Here is a 15,826-nt window from a genome sequence, read left to right on the forward strand (position 1 = left end):
CAGAAGGCTTAGACTCTGAAAAGCTTATAATGGAGACAGGTGAGCAAGAGGGGGTGTTCCCACCTTTTTTCACTGTCCCAATAGAAGAAAATCTCTGTGTGAAGGAGTCTTTCCTGATAGAGGTCATCACCACCTGTCAGGGAAGCTCCGAGAGAGAGAGAGAATAGAGAGGTTTTGCTAGGCGCCTAGTCTTTCTGAGCACTCTACTGAGAGTGAAAGTCAATCCCATTAAAAGCTGAGGCATGCCTGACCTGTGGTAGCGCAGTGGATAATGCGTCAACCTGGAAATGCTGAGGTCGCCAGTTCGAAAACCTGGGCTTGCCTGGTAAAGGCACATATGGGAGTTGATGCTTCCAGCTCCTCCCCACCTTCTCTCTCTGTCTCTCTCTCTCTCTCTCCCTCTCTGTTTTTCTCTCTCCCTTTCTCTCTCCTCTCTAAAACGAATAAAAAAATTAAAAATAAAAGCTGAGGCATGTCAGAGAAATCCATCTGACCACAGAAAATTTTTGTGGAAAAGATAAGCTGACCAGGGAAGGGGAAGGAAGAAAACTCCTTTCCTTCTCGTCCAGCAGGGATTTGGAACAGGGTCAGATTGTTGGCCAATCTACCTACTATTACACGTTTAAACAGAATCAGAAAGTAAGCCTGGGATGAGCTGCTGCTACCCATTGCTTCTCTGATTGTAAGTTTGGATGACAAAGAGGGATCATGCAGGAAATCAGTACCCCATCTTGGGTTTCAGCACCAAATATAAGAATCCATTGGAGTCTGAAAAGACCAGAGTAACAGGCTTTATTGAAAGAAAGAGAGGAACCCTGCCATGCATTACTCTGGGGAGAAGGGCACTGGTACAGACTACGAGGTGAATTTTATAGGGTTTGGAAGAACCTTGAGCAAGTACTCAGTCAGAAGGTCTGGTATGTTCCCTTCAGCGGTTTTACAATTTCAGCTCCCTGGAAGCCTTCTTCCTCAGGGGCAACTGTCCAGTATCTAAAGGTGAGGTCAGGCAGCCAGGTGAAACAACCAAAGAGCAGTTGGAAGTTTTGGTAAATTCATATATCTATCACAAAATACTGGGCTAAACACCATTTTTTCAATCTGCTGAGACTTTGATTACTAGAAATTGACATGAGTTTGGCTAAAATAAACTCATAAATATTCTACAGGTCTGGACATTGCTTAAGTTGACAAGGGAGATTCCAGTGTGTGGGGGGAGGCTCCCTCTCCTCACTAAACATCTCCAGGGAGATGTCGCTTCTCCATGGAAGTAGAGCCACTCTATGGAGGGACAGCCCCTCACTCGGATGGTCACCAAATCCAAAAACGGAGACCCTCTCCAGGGAGTTACCCCCTCTCCAGGGAGGAAGCTCCTAGGAGAGGCTGCAGCTCCTTTCCAGGGACTGACTTGCCACAGGGAAGTGTCCTGCCTTCGAAGTCCAGGCCCTGCACCATCAAAGCCTTGCAATGCCCCCGCCCCTCGCTGTCTACCCTGTCCTGCGGTGTCCCACATGCCTCTTCATCGCATTGCCGTTCACCCTGCCCCGTGCAGCTCCGCGACATCCGCCCCACTTCTTGCCATCACCGCCCCTCGCAACTTATGCCCCACACCATGCCCGCCCCATGCCCTGCCCAGTCTCACATCCTGCCCCGCCCCAATCTGCGCATTCCACAACCCACAAGGTCCCTACCACGCACCAGTCCCTAGCCTGTCCTGCCCTTCGCTGCCATGCCCAGTTCCCTGCCCCCCACGCAGCTCTTGCCCCATGTTGTGCGCCCCACCCTATGCTGTCTGCACCTCAGGCCATCAGCGAGCCTCGTTTCCCTGCCTCTCATCATTTCTGCCCCATGCCTAAAATGGAAGAGTGCAAAAAAATTTCAAAGTGAATAAATGGGAAAAGACACATCAGTGATGCAGAAGTAGCATGACAGTTTCTGTCTTCATGCACCCAGATAGCAGCAGAGGAAAAAACTTTCTGGTGACTTTTACCTAGGTTTTATTCTCAAGATGCACACAATGTGGCAGCAGAGAAGCGCGCTTGGAAAACATTTACCAGAGATCATACTGTATGTTCTTTCAAGCAAGTTTCAACCACCTTCAAATCATTGAAATGATATAAAGCATGTTTCTTCTTGTCATTACACTTAATCTAGAAATCAGTAATAGAAACTAACTAGAAAACCCTTACTTTTTTAAGTTAAGACATTTACTCCTAGATAAACCCCCCTCAAACTCAACAATTTAAGATACAAAATACTTTAAAATTAATAAAAATTAAAACTACATAAGAAAACCTATGGAAAAATGTAGTGATGAATACATTTTAGGGGGAAAAACTGGAAAATACACAGCCTTTTAACCCATATTAAGAACCAGGATAGTAAATTAAATCCAGAGAAAGTAAAAGAAAGAAATGTTCACGAGGAGGCTGTCACCCAGGTGATATTAATGTGTGTTGAGAATCCTTGTAGCCTGGGGCTTGGTTTTGGGATTAAGCCTTTCCCACCCTTTTTGATGTGGGGTGGTACAATCCAATCATGCCTCAGAGAAGTGACTTTGTATTAGAGACTTCCCTATTTCATATATTGGATTAGAGGTTTGGATTTCTACACTATAAAATGGGGACAAAATGGGAGCTTGTGCTCTTGGTTCCTGAGATTAGCATGAGAGAACAGAGAGAGTAGAGCCAGCAGTGGAAGGAGGCCACGTGGAGGAGGCCATAAAAAGCAGCCAAGATGGCGGAGTGCTGAGTGAGATGCCAGTTTTTGCAGAGTTTGTATCTGGGATAAGGAAGGAGATGGGGAACTGAGGAGAATAAAGCTGGTGAGCTAGAAACCTTTGATTCTAGGAAACTCGGATAAGTCAGTGGCTTTGTGAGCACTGAATGTGAGTGGGCCTTGGAGCCCAGTGTGTGTTTTTACTTGCCCACCTGGTGCAAGCTAGGATTAAAGATGACAGCCCATCAGTTTTTGGCTCCATTGTTTCTTTACTGACTGTCAGAATCCAATGCGAACCTGCATGGGCCAGGCAGCTCTGATGGTGGCCCTGGCCCTGGCCACTGGCTTTACAGGGTGTGTGTGTGAAAGTTCTTTCATGGTAAAGTCAGAGATATTTTTTTCCTGGCAGCCCTGGAGAGAGCAGTTAGCTTGATTTAAAAGAAATGTTTCATGCCTGTTTGTAGGCTCTTCTTCAGCCAAGAAGACCCAGCGATCTTGTCCCCTTACTATGTGAAGGGAAAAAGACTGAGAAGCGTTAAGAGGTGTTGCTATTTATTCTCCTAGTTCTTCAGGAATATGGGAGAGATTTAGGGTTAGGGGACCTGTAGAAGTTGAAAGATAGAATTTAGGATGTTTGCTGATACAGGGTTTCAGATTTTTCTGTTTCATGAGGGCAGGTTTCAGGGTTGATGTGTAGGGTTAGGTCGGTTTTTCCAGTTGTCTGATTGGCAAAGGTCTGCATGCAGTTCTGTAAGAAACTAGTAAACAAATGTAAGAGGCAGGGTTTAAAAGTTAGAAAAGTAAATAGGAGAGTGTGTGGACCAGTGAAAGGCACTAGTAAGATGCCCAGTTTGTGTGAAACCACTGATTCCATGTTTACGAATTTGCTGGGCTTTAGAGAGAAAGAGAGAGAGAGAGAGAGCAAATAGGAATAAGACAGGGCAGTGTGGCTAGTCCCTCTGTCCACAGATCTACTTTTGTAGAGATTTCTAAAGCAATAAGAGGAGAGATTACCTATATAGCTTGTTTGGTCCTTAGATTGATGGATAGTGTATTAGGAACTCGAAGAGGCTCATGGGATGGGATTAGGTTGATATTTAGGGTGAGATAGATTAGGGTACAAGTTTTTGTCTAATTAGTATGGAGACACAGATAGGTGTTGGTCCCACACGAATAGAAAGTTCCTGTTTTGATGAGGTAGGTTGAAAGGTGCAGTGGGAGTGAGTTGTCAGGATTGTGGTGTGTGGACCTGTCCATGTGAAAGTCAGTCCTTGGGTGATGTAATGCTGGAAGTGCCTCTTGGACAGTGTTTGAACAGTTTGCTGAGTGACCTGTAAAACCTGCAAGTATTTACGGAAAGGGTGGTTCATTTCTATACTTTGCAGTTAGAGTTTAAGTCCTAGTGACCACTGCTTCTAGCTGGAATTAGCAGCAGGTCCCAGCCTATAATAGGCATGGGGAATTGAGATAAGAGAAACAAAGGAAATACTATACATTAAATAATGTAACAAACTCAGACTGTCAATACCCACAGTAGAGATCTTTGAGGGATAAATAAAACTTAAATATTCAGGCAAGGCATAGTAGATGGCCCTTGTGTTTACAAGAAATGAGATTAGCTTATCTGCTACTTGGAAGAAATACCTTAGGCTCGTGAACGATGTCCTTGGGCCTTCAGTGGCAATTCCCAGCACGCTGGTCAAGATCAGGTCACAGGTAGCTGGGGCAGGGCTAGAAGAGACTGAACCCGCCCTCCATGGTGAAAGGGGGCAGCTTACCTTCTCATGTCCCTCTTTCCACAGCACAGGTGTGTCACCGATGGGGCCAGGAAGCCTGGCAGACTTCAGTTCAATGACTTTCTTTCCACTCTGGAGCAGATCCTTGATAGAATGCTGTGAAACCCCTTAGGGTGCTCGAGCCAAATGTTGGTATTTCCTGACTTCTTTTGGGTCTTATTTGACTTTTCTGTTACTTCCTTGGTCATTATAGACCTTAAAAGCCATGCTCATAAGATCTCACTGAGGGGCTTGACTAAGAGCAAAATTGGGAATTCAGTGTTTAAAGAAGCCTAATTAGACTGAGGAAAGAAAAGATTTGATCTCTTGTGGTAGGTGTTTGGAGAATGTGGAGGGTCTGAGTTTGATCTAGGGTGAGATTTCAGGTGGTGGGGGTTAAAGTAATGCCTAGATAGACTAGGGAATGAGAATAAAGTTAACCCATAGCAGAGAAGACAGGATAACACTTCATAGCGAGGAAGTTAAGAAGGGTGGTTGTGAGTCTCCTTGAGGCAGGCAGGGGAGGGGTTGCAGAGGAGTAGGTTATCTATAGGTTGTAAGAGAGTACTAGTTTTGAGATTGCATGCTGCTAAATCCTGAGCTAGTGCCTGCCAAAACAGGTGTGGGCTGTTTCTGATCCCCTGGGGTAAAATAGTCCATGTAACTTGCTGGGCTGCATTAGTATCTGGGTAAAGGCAAACAGAAAGTAAGAGTCAGGGTATAGAGGAATGGTAAAGAAGGCATTCTTGAGGTCTAGGACCATGAAGTCAGTGGTGTTTGAGAAAATGTGTGACAGTAATTTGTAGAGATTAGGGACTACTGGATGGAGAGAAATTACTGCCTCATTGATTAGGTATAAGGCTTGTATGAGGTGATAAGATCCTGAAGGTTTTCAAACAGGAAAGATGGGGGTATTGCAGGGAGATTCCATGGGGATGAGTAAACCTGGTTTATGAGGTGGGTAATTACTGGTTTAAGGCCATAGAAACTGACACAGTTACACATTAAACAAAGACTTTACATAAAAGTTATGAATTAAGGAATTTAAATGAGCACGCTTTACTTGTTTCAATTCACTAGAAATATTTTCTGACAAACAATGAGACAAGACAGATTACTTACTCACATAGCTTAATATACAATTCTGTTTTTTAAGTTTTTCAAGATGGAAGGGAGTTGCCAGCAAAGAGGGGAGGAAGAGAGAAAGACGGATGGATAGTGTGAGCAGCTGGATGGAAAGAAGGAGGGTCAGAATCTTCAGGAGGAGGAGGAGAGGAGGTTAAAGTATTGGTGTGGCACCACATGATCAGAGGAGTCAAAAGGATTTCAAGCTCTGAGGAGAGAGGAGAGGCCAAGGAGGAAAGAGGCCCAGTCACAGTTTGTAAGGAAGGAGGAGGGGTCGGAGAGGAGACAGAACTGCAGTTTGTAAGGAGAGAATAAAAGTCAGAGATGAGACAGGCACCGCAGCCAAAGCCACAGCTTCTGAGGAGGGGGGAGGTGACAAAGAACTCAGTAGAGAAGGGAGAGGCCCCTGGCCAGCAGGGGAGGGGAAAGAGAGACTGGTGAAATGAGAAAACAGGATTTAGTGAAGGGAAGAGGCTTTCTGGAGGGAAGAGACTCCAGCAAAAAGATTTTCTGAGAGACTAGAGAGGGGTCCCAAGAAAGGGGTGCCCCGGGGATCAGGCAGGAGAAGGAGAGAGTTTGGGAGTCCGCAGAGAAGGAAAGATTAGGAGCAGAGGTTTTAGGTGAAGTTTCTTTGGCCAAAAACGGCCTGCATGTGGAACAGAAGGTACAGAAATTAAAGACAGGAGAGAAGGGAGAAGAAAGCCTGCACGTAAGGAATTTCTGATGCCCTCCCCGTCCGGTGGCAGAAATTGTCAAGAGTCTTAGGATATTGTAATTGAATGTCCCATTTTCAGGCCAATGGGAGTCATTGTCTAGTCTGTACTGAGGCCATGCCGTGTTAGAGAAGATTAATTTCTTCGGTTTGAGGTCTGAGAGACCAAGTTTGGTGAGGATTTTTATGAGACATCCTAGAGGTGTCTGGTAGAAAGACTTAGACTCTGAAGATCCCATAATGGAGACAGGTGAGCAAGAGGGGGCATCCCTGCCTTTTGCCACTGTCTCAAGAGGAGAGAATCTCCATGTGGGGGAGTCGTCCCTGATAGAGGTCGTCACCACCTGTCAGGGAGTTTGGAGGACGAGAAGTCAGAGAGAGTGGAGAGGTTTGGCTAGGCGCCTAGTCTTCTGTGCAGTCCACTGAGACTGAAAGTCAAACCCCTCAAAACGTGAGGCATGTCAGAGAAAACCGTCCGACCAGAAAGGTGTTTTTTAGAGAGAAATTTAGAGGCTAACCGGGGAATGGGAAGGGAGAAACTCCTTACCTTCTGGTCCAGCAGGTGTTCAGGACAGGGTTAGACTGCCGGCCAATCAACCCACAATTACACGTCCAAACAGAATCAGGGAGTAAGCCCGGGATGAGCTGCCACTGCCCATTGCTTCCCTGGTTGTGAGTTTGAATGGCAAAGAGGGATCGTCCAGGCAGTTAGTACCCTGTCCCGGGTTTCAACACCAAATGTTAGAATCCATGGGAGTCCGAAAGACCAGAGTAACAGGCTTTATTGAAAGGAAGAAAGGAACCCTGCCGGGAACTCCTCCTGGGGGAGAAGAGCACCAGTTACAGACTAGGGGCAAGTTATATAGTGTTTGGGAGAGCCTGAGGAATACTGAGGCAAAAGTCCTGGTATGTCCGGAATGCTCCTCCTTGGGGGGCTTCGAGCATGTGGGTGTTGAATCACTAGTCCTGGTATGTCCGGAGCCCCTCCTTGGGGCAGGTTGTCAACTTTTTGGAATTCCTCTGTCTCAGGGTCATTAGTCCAGTAAGGGTGAGGTCTGACAGATAAGCAGAACAGCAACAGGGCAGTTTGGAATTCACGTACCTATCACTTACAAGCTAGGTTCTTTTGGTCACAGAACACCTCCCAGGGTATTTGTTTTGTCACTTGTAAATTTTCTCAGTTTTATAGCTAGATGAGAACACACATTGCTAAAGGACTGAGATTAGGCCTCAGCTCAGCCTTCCAAGAAACTGAGATACGGGACCTCGCCATGATCAATCAAAACTGGAACCAAACACATTGCACTGCCAAATCCAGTGCTTATCACAACTGATAATTATATTATTTATGTATATTTTTTACTCCCTCTGTCTACCCCATGACAGCATAGTATTCATAAAGACAGAAAGTGCATCTGTCTTATTCACTATAGACAACCAGGGTTGAGCACAGTGCCCAGCACATAACAAAAGTACAATAAGTATTTATTGGATAAGTGAATAAATACTCATTTGTATATATAAGAATGAGACAGCTTTTAAACACCAGATGTGCAGGTTGTATTAGAAGAGAAAGACCTGCCAGGGCACTTCTTAAAATAAAGGCACCCAAAACAGAGTAAAGAAAACTTTATAGGGTTTTGGGATAGCCTCGAGCAAGGGTGTGCTGGTATGTTTGGCTTGCTGAAATACTCCTCTTTGGGGTGATTGACAAACTTCTTGGAATTCTTTGTCCCAGAGGCAATTGTTTGGTATTTAAGGGTGGAACAGCAAATGGGCAGTTGTAATTTAGGTATCTATCAGTATACATATACAGATATACACAAATAACAGACATACATTGACACAAAGAGATATTCTCATGTGCAATGCACATCTATGCACACAGATGTACACACACCCATTCTACCTCAGTACATATAGATACAGAAATATTATAGGTACACAGAGACTATGGGATGAAAATGTCATATTAACAGTAAATATCTATATATGGGAAATTTGTTTTTTTTTCTTATAATTTTTTCTAGCATTTCTGGATTAAGGATACATTTTTATAATAAAAAATTGTTAAAATTCAATATAGTTGTCAAATCAAAGCACATTATATTTTATAATAAATTAAAGAGATTTAAATTAAAAAAGTTTAAAAGACAGAAGTAAAAATAGTAGAATGGGAGGTCATTGAGTGAAGGAATATGAGTTCCTAGCACAGTGCCTGGTATATGATGGGCACTTTCAAAGGCTTTATGAAAGCATGGCAGGAAGAAAAGAAGGAAAACAAGATTAAAAGAAGGGTGATAGAGAAATCCAGGGAGGGAAAGAGGAAGAGAGGAAGAAATAAAGAGAAAATCAGATTATAGCTAGAGAGAAAAAATGAGGGAGGAAAGAGAGCAATTCATTACAATTATACACATTCACATTCTTTAAGATTCCAAGTTTACAATCAAAGTTCTCCGTATTTACCAAGCATTCAGAAAATATTTTTAGAGTATTAAAGAATACACGAACTTACTAGCTCCACAAAGTTGAATTTCTTGGACTACTGAAATTCCTTGATTTAATAAAAGTAACCAAAGGAGGGCTCAAAATAAATGTGCCTCTTTGTCCACCTGCAGGTCTACTTGTAGAATGATAGCAAATGTCATAAATTGGCACTGTCATTCACGCAAGTCAGTGCTTATGGAATGAACAGAATGCTGGAGCTAGAGGAGAATTTTGGCACCACAAAGTGATCTGATTCTATTATTTTACAGATAGGGAACAAGAAGCCAAGAGATAAAAGATGACTAATGCAAGACTTCCGGTTTCTGGTCTTACAACTAAGAAGTTTGGCAGTTATCATGCCCATCCTCACAGGAGAAAATATTGTAAGGTACCAAAAGCTACAGAATTAATATTAATATTTTAGGAAGCTTAAAGAACATTTTATTGCCTGACCTGTGGTGGTGCAGTGGATAAAGCGTCAACCTGAAAATGCTGAGGTTGTGGTTCAAAACCCTGGGCTTGCCTGGTTAAGGCATATATGGGAGTTGGTATGTGCTCCTCCCCTCTTCTCTCTCTTTCTCTCTCTCCCCTCTCTATAATGAATAAATAAAATCTTAAAAAAAAGAAAAAGAACATTTTATTAATTTGGGCTAGGTGTGCAGAGAGATTTTCTAAATGATCTTTGTACTTGTGTGATTAGCATCATAACAGGATGGCCGATAGCACTGTATTGTAAATGCAGAGGGGAGGAGATTTGGACTCTCTGACCTTCCTGCACACCTATAAAGAAGTAAGTGAATAGCTAGCAAGGTGTAGAAAGAGAAAAATTAAAGTAAACCTTCTCTTATATATTAATGAGCCATTTTCAGGCATTTGTCCCCATGGAAACTACCTCTCCTTTCCTAAATATGTAGTTAATGTATGTATGTTTAGACAAAGGAATAACAAATGAACACTAAAACATATAGGGATATCTTTTAATATATAAAGTGACATATTTAGCATTCTGTTGCCTTGTAAGTTTATAACAGATGTTATAAACTTGCTAATGAATTGTGTCACATTCTCCCCCTCATTCTTTTCCCAAACCTATATAGGAGAAAGCAAAGGTTATAAGCTTATGCTGAAATGTCAGGCTTTTTGTATGCCCATGTATAATTAAGGGTATATTAACAGCCTCTAGAAGCAAGCGATTTGGGACTCCTGTCCATGTAAGCTATATGCAGCCGACATATTTAAGAAATTTTCTCCTTTAATAAAACTCCTCAAAATTTATCTGGATTTGGTGTCTCTACGAAAACCCACAAAACTGTGGATTAGATACTTTACAACATTTGGTTCCCATGCAAGGCCAAGGGTGTTTCACATCACCTGGTAGAGGCACCTCGAATTGGTTGATCTCTCCAGGAGGCTGCCCAGTCCTGCTTAAATCTCAAGGAGAGAGGAGTGACGTCACGGAAATGGCGCCGTGAGAAGCGCGTCCGACAGCTCTCCCCTAAATCACAACAAATTTATCAACTAGAAACAGAAAAATTTATCCTCGGAGCATTCCGGAGTTCCACACAAACTGAAAGCAAAAGGACTGTTATCACTTGAATCTGAGAGACGAGGGTGTGGAGGAAGCTACCACAGCGACGCTCATTCAAGCCGCCAGGGAGTGCGCCTGCGGTGAGTCAGCCCATATACTTGGGACCCGCGAGCCGCCGACCGCGAGCTGCCGCGAACCCCCGAGAACCCCCGCGAACCGCCACCGGCACCGCGAGCGGCCGCCACGACCCGCCGCGCGCACGCCCGGTCCGGTTGAGCACTGCTGACGTTCCCAGCGGCCCGCACACTGCGAGTGGGGGTCGCCGGCCACCGGTGCCCGGAGCGCCACATTCGCGCGCGTGCCTTGGGCATTCCACGCACCCAGGGAGCCCTACTGGCCCGCACACCCAGGGGGCTCCATTATCCTGCGCCTGGTGCGGTCCAGCCGCCAGCGGCGGGGCAAGCGGGAGAGGCTTGGGAGATTCTCTCCGTGGGCGGGGCACCTCACCCAGCCATTCAAGCTAACAATCAAGCGTTGGGGGAGGGGCGCGTACAGGCAGCCTAAAACACCTTCAGAAACACAGCTGCGACCCAATCACTGAAATTAGCTTAACCCATAAAATCTGCGCACCCTCGGTTCTAATTGATAAGATCTCTCTCAGTTCAGCGATCCAAGACAAGAGGCGTGATATTTTTTAGTGCCTCTCGCTAAAGGGGCGGGGGCAACTTCTGATTGATAGAGCCTCCATATTCAGGGATAAACGCTAACAAGAAGGACTTGGCAGATAATAAGGTCTATACTACACTAGTCATAAGCAGAGACTAGTGCCTCTTCTTCCCTGCAAAAACAGGCTACAAAGTGTGGAAAGCCTGGGTTGAGAGGTCCAACTAAATGATAGGCGCTGAACAGTCACCTTGACAACAATTGACTCCCACCCCCGCCTGATTACACTGGAGGCCCTGACTGCTCAGAGCCTTTCCCAAAGCCTTGCACTGAGTGGGGATAGAGTGGGGATTTCCCAGCTCTTTGAGCCTCTTACTCCCCAGGCAGAAGCAGTTGCAGCCTTATAGCTGGATCACCAGGCTGCTAATTCAGAAAGGGGGGACTAGGAGAGAGAATCCAGGAAAGCAAACTCTCTCATCGTTGGACCCTGCAAACGCCAACAAGCCTTTACTTCCAGCAAGACTAAAGCCAATTATATGACATTGCCATAGAATCCCATCAACTGCAAATCCCTACCTAAGAGTGACACAGGGGCAGAGCCTGGGGTACAGAGTCACCGACTAGGAAGAGGGAGAGAAAAGAAAAAGGAAGAAGTTAACCTCTCAAAATCAAGAAAAACCCACAGACTTTACAACTTGATCCACTAATTTTTTTTTGTTGTTGTTGTTGTTGTTTGTTTCTTCTATCTTTTTGCCTTTATTTCCTCCACCTCGGTCCTTCTATTCTCTTCCCATCTTATGCTTCCCCTTTCTTGAACTACACTACCCATGAGTGTTGCATTTTATTTTTCTTCTTCATCCTCACCCTCCTTTAAGGTTATACTCCAAAACACTTAACTCTCACTCTCTCTTCTTTTGTTTTTTTTTTTGTCTTGCTTTATTTTGTTTTTTTCTCCTCCTATTTCATTTCTTCCTTCGTTTTTCTATTTTTCTTATTTTTTCCTTTCTATTCGTTTTTTCTTTTCTCATTTTACTTTCCTCCCATATAATCCTCAATCACGAACAAATTAGTTAATTTGGGACTCAAGGCTTTTTTTTGGCTTTATTTCTCTTTTTTGCTTTTGTTTTTATTTTTTTTTCTCTTGTTTGTTTATTTTTGTGGCATTTTGGGTCCTCCCAACCCAAGGTCTCCATTGTATTTAGTCTTCGCTCCACTTAATACAACAGATTTTTACTTATTATTTTTATTTTTCTTCTTTATTATTCTTTTTTGGTCCTTTTTTCTGGTTCCCTCTTATCCCTCTCATTATATCTCTTAGTTGACCATCACTTACAAGCAAATCATCTTATGCTTGTCTAAGATTTTCTTCCTTTTTTTTTTTTTTTTTTTTTTTTTTTTTTTGCATTTAGTAGGTCCCTACTCCCTTTCTTTGCCCTTTGAACTCTTCACCCCAAATCAGGCCCTCCATTATAGGCACGATATTTCCCTGAGGAGGGGAGAGGAGGAAAAGAGAAGAGAGAAAAAAAGGGGGAAATAATAAATTATTACTGTTTTTTTTTGTGGGGTGTTTAACCCTTTTTTTTTTCTTTTTACTCTTTATTAATTCTAATTAGTGCTATCAATAAGACTACCCTCAGATGCCGATAAGAAAGAGGAAATTGAATATTATGGATACAAAAGAAAGAGAGGTAACACAAATAGATGTGGAAAAATCTATGGAGAAAAGACTTAACATATTGGAAGCCTTGGAGCTAAATGACAGAGAATTTAAAATAGAAATCTTAAAAATACTCAGAGATATACAAGAAAACACAGAAAGGCAATATAGGGAGATCAGAAAACAACTCAATGAACACAAAGAATATATTACCAAGGAAATTGAAACTATAAAAACAAATCAAACAGAAATGAAAAACTCAATTCACGAGCTGAAAAACGAGGTAACAAGCTTAGCTAACAGAACAGCCCAGATTGAAGATAGGATTAGTGAAATAGAAGACAAACAACTTGAGGCACAACAGAGAGAAGAAGAAAGAGACTCAAAAATAATAAAAAATGAGAAAGCCCTACAGGAATTGTCTGACTCCATCAGAAAGAATAACATAAGAATAATAGGTATATCAGAGGGAGAAGAGAAAGAAAATGGAATGGAGAATATACTCAAACAAATAATAGACGAGAACTTCCCAAGCCTGTGGAAGGAACTAAAGCCTCAAATTCAAGAAGCAAACAGAACACCAAGTTTTCTTAACCCCAACAAACCCACTCCAAGGCACATCATAATAAAGATGACACAAACCAATGACAAAGAAAAAATTCTCAAGGCAGCCAGGGAAAAGAAGAGTACAACATATAAAGGAAGGCCTATTAGATTATCATCAGATTTCTCAGCAGAAACTCTACAAGCTAGAAGAGAGTGGACCCCAATATTTAAAGCCCTGAAAGAGAGGAACTTTCAGCCAAGAATACTATACCCATCAAAGCTATCCTTCAAGTATGAAGGAGATATAAAAACATTCACAAATACAGAAAAGATGAGAGAATTTATCAACAGAAAGCCCCCACTCCAGGAAATACTAAGGGGGGTTTTCCAACCAGATTCAAAGAACAAAAGAAAACAACACCACAAGTAACAGCTCCACCAAGAACACAATAAAACCAAACTTAAACTGTGACAACAAAGGAAAAAAAGGGGGGAGAGGATGGAGATTAACAGTAGCAAAGGACGATGAAGTGCAGAAATACTTATAAGATAGGGTACTACAATGAATATGGTAGGTACCCTTTTCATTACTTAATGGTAACCACCCTTAAAAAAACCACCACAAAAACACTTGACTTAAAAAAGGTAGCAACAGAGGAAAGAAGTATGGAACACAAACAAACAAAAACAAATGATAGAAAAACAAAAGAGAAGAATCAAACTAGATACAAAACTAACAGAAAGCAATTTATAAAATGGCAGTAGGGAACCCACAAGTGTCAATAATTACACTAAATGTAAATGGATTAAACTTACCAATAAAAAGACACAGAGTAGCAGAATGGATTAAAAAAGAAAATCCAACTATATGCTGCCTACAAGAAACACATCTAAGCAACAAGGATAAAAACAAATTCAAAGTGAAAGGCTGGAAAACAATACTCCAAGCAAACAACACCCAAAAAAAAGCAGGTGTAGCAATACTCATATCTAATAATGCTGACTACAAGACAGAAAAAGTACTCAGAGACAAAAATGGTCATTTCATAATGATTAAGGGGAAGTTGAATCAAGAAGACATAACAATCCTTAATATATATGCACCAAACCAAGGAGCACCAAAATATATAAGACAGCTACTTATTGACCTTAAAACAAAAACTAACAAAAATACAATCATACTTGGAGACCTCAATACACCGCTGACGGCTCTAGATCGGTCATCCAAACAGAGAATCAATAAAGATATAGTGGCCTTAAACGAAATACTAGAACACCTGGATATGATAGACATCTACAGGACACTTCATCCCAAAGCGACAGAGTATACATTTTTCTCTAGTGTACATGGAACATTCTCAAGAATTGACCATATGTTGGGCCACAAAGACAATATCAGCAAATTTAGAAAAATTGAAATTGTACCAAGCATATTTTCTGATCATAAAGCCTTGAAACTAGAATTCAACTGCAAAAAAGAGGGGGGAAAAACCCACAAAAATGTGGAAACTAAACAACATACTTCTAAAAAATGAATGGGTCAAAGAAGAAATAAGTGCAGAGATCAAAAGATATATACAGACAAATGAAAATGAAAATACGACATATCAGAATCTCTGGGATGCAGCAAAAGCAGTAATAAGAGGAAAGTTCATATCACTTCAGGCCTATATGAACAAACAAGAGAGAGCCGAAGTAAACCACTTAACTTCACACCTTAAGGAACTAGAAAAAGAAGAACAAAGACAACCCAAAACCAGCCGAAGAAAGGAGATAATAAAAATCAGAGCAGAAATAAATGAAATAGAGAACAGAAAAACTATAGAAAAAATCAATAAAACAAGGAGCTGGTTCTTTGAAAAGATCAACAAAATTGACAAACCCTTGGCAAGACTCACCAAGGAAAAAAGACACAGGACTCAAATAAATAAAATCCAAAATGAAAGAGGAGAGATCACCACAGACATCATAGAAATACAAAGAATTATTGTAGAATACTATGAAAAATTATATGCCACCAAATACAACAATCTAGAAGAAATGGATAAATTCCTAGAACAATACAACCTTCCTAGACTGAGTCATGAAGAAGCAGAAAGCCTAAACAGACCAATCAGCAGGGAGGAAATAGAAAAAACTATTAAAAACCTCCCCAAAAATAAAAGTCCAGGCCCAGACGGTTATACTAGTGAATTCTATCAAACATTCAAAGAAGACTTGGTTCCTATTCTACTCAAAGTCTTCCAAAAAATTGAAGAAGAAGCAATACTTCCAAACACATTTTATGAGGCCAACATAACCCTCATACCAAAACCTGGCAAGGATGGCACAAAGAAAGAAAACTACAGACCAATATCTCTAATGAATACAGATGCTAAAATACTAAACAAAATACTGGCAAACCGAATACAACAACATATTAAAAAAATAATACATCATGATCAAGTGGGATTCATCCCAGAATCTCAAGGATGGTTCAACATACGCAAAACGGTTAATGTAATACACCATATCAACAAAACAAAGAACAAAAACCACATGATCTTATCAATAGATGCAGAAAAGGCTTTTGATAAAATACAACACAATTTTATGTTTAAGACTCTCAACAAAATGGG

Source organism: Saccopteryx bilineata, unplaced genomic scaffold (genome assembly GCF_036850765.1).
Source record: "Saccopteryx bilineata isolate mSacBil1 unplaced genomic scaffold, mSacBil1_pri_phased_curated manual_scaffold_39, whole genome shotgun sequence".
Taxonomy (NCBI): domain Eukaryota; kingdom Metazoa; phylum Chordata; class Mammalia; order Chiroptera; family Emballonuridae; genus Saccopteryx; species Saccopteryx bilineata.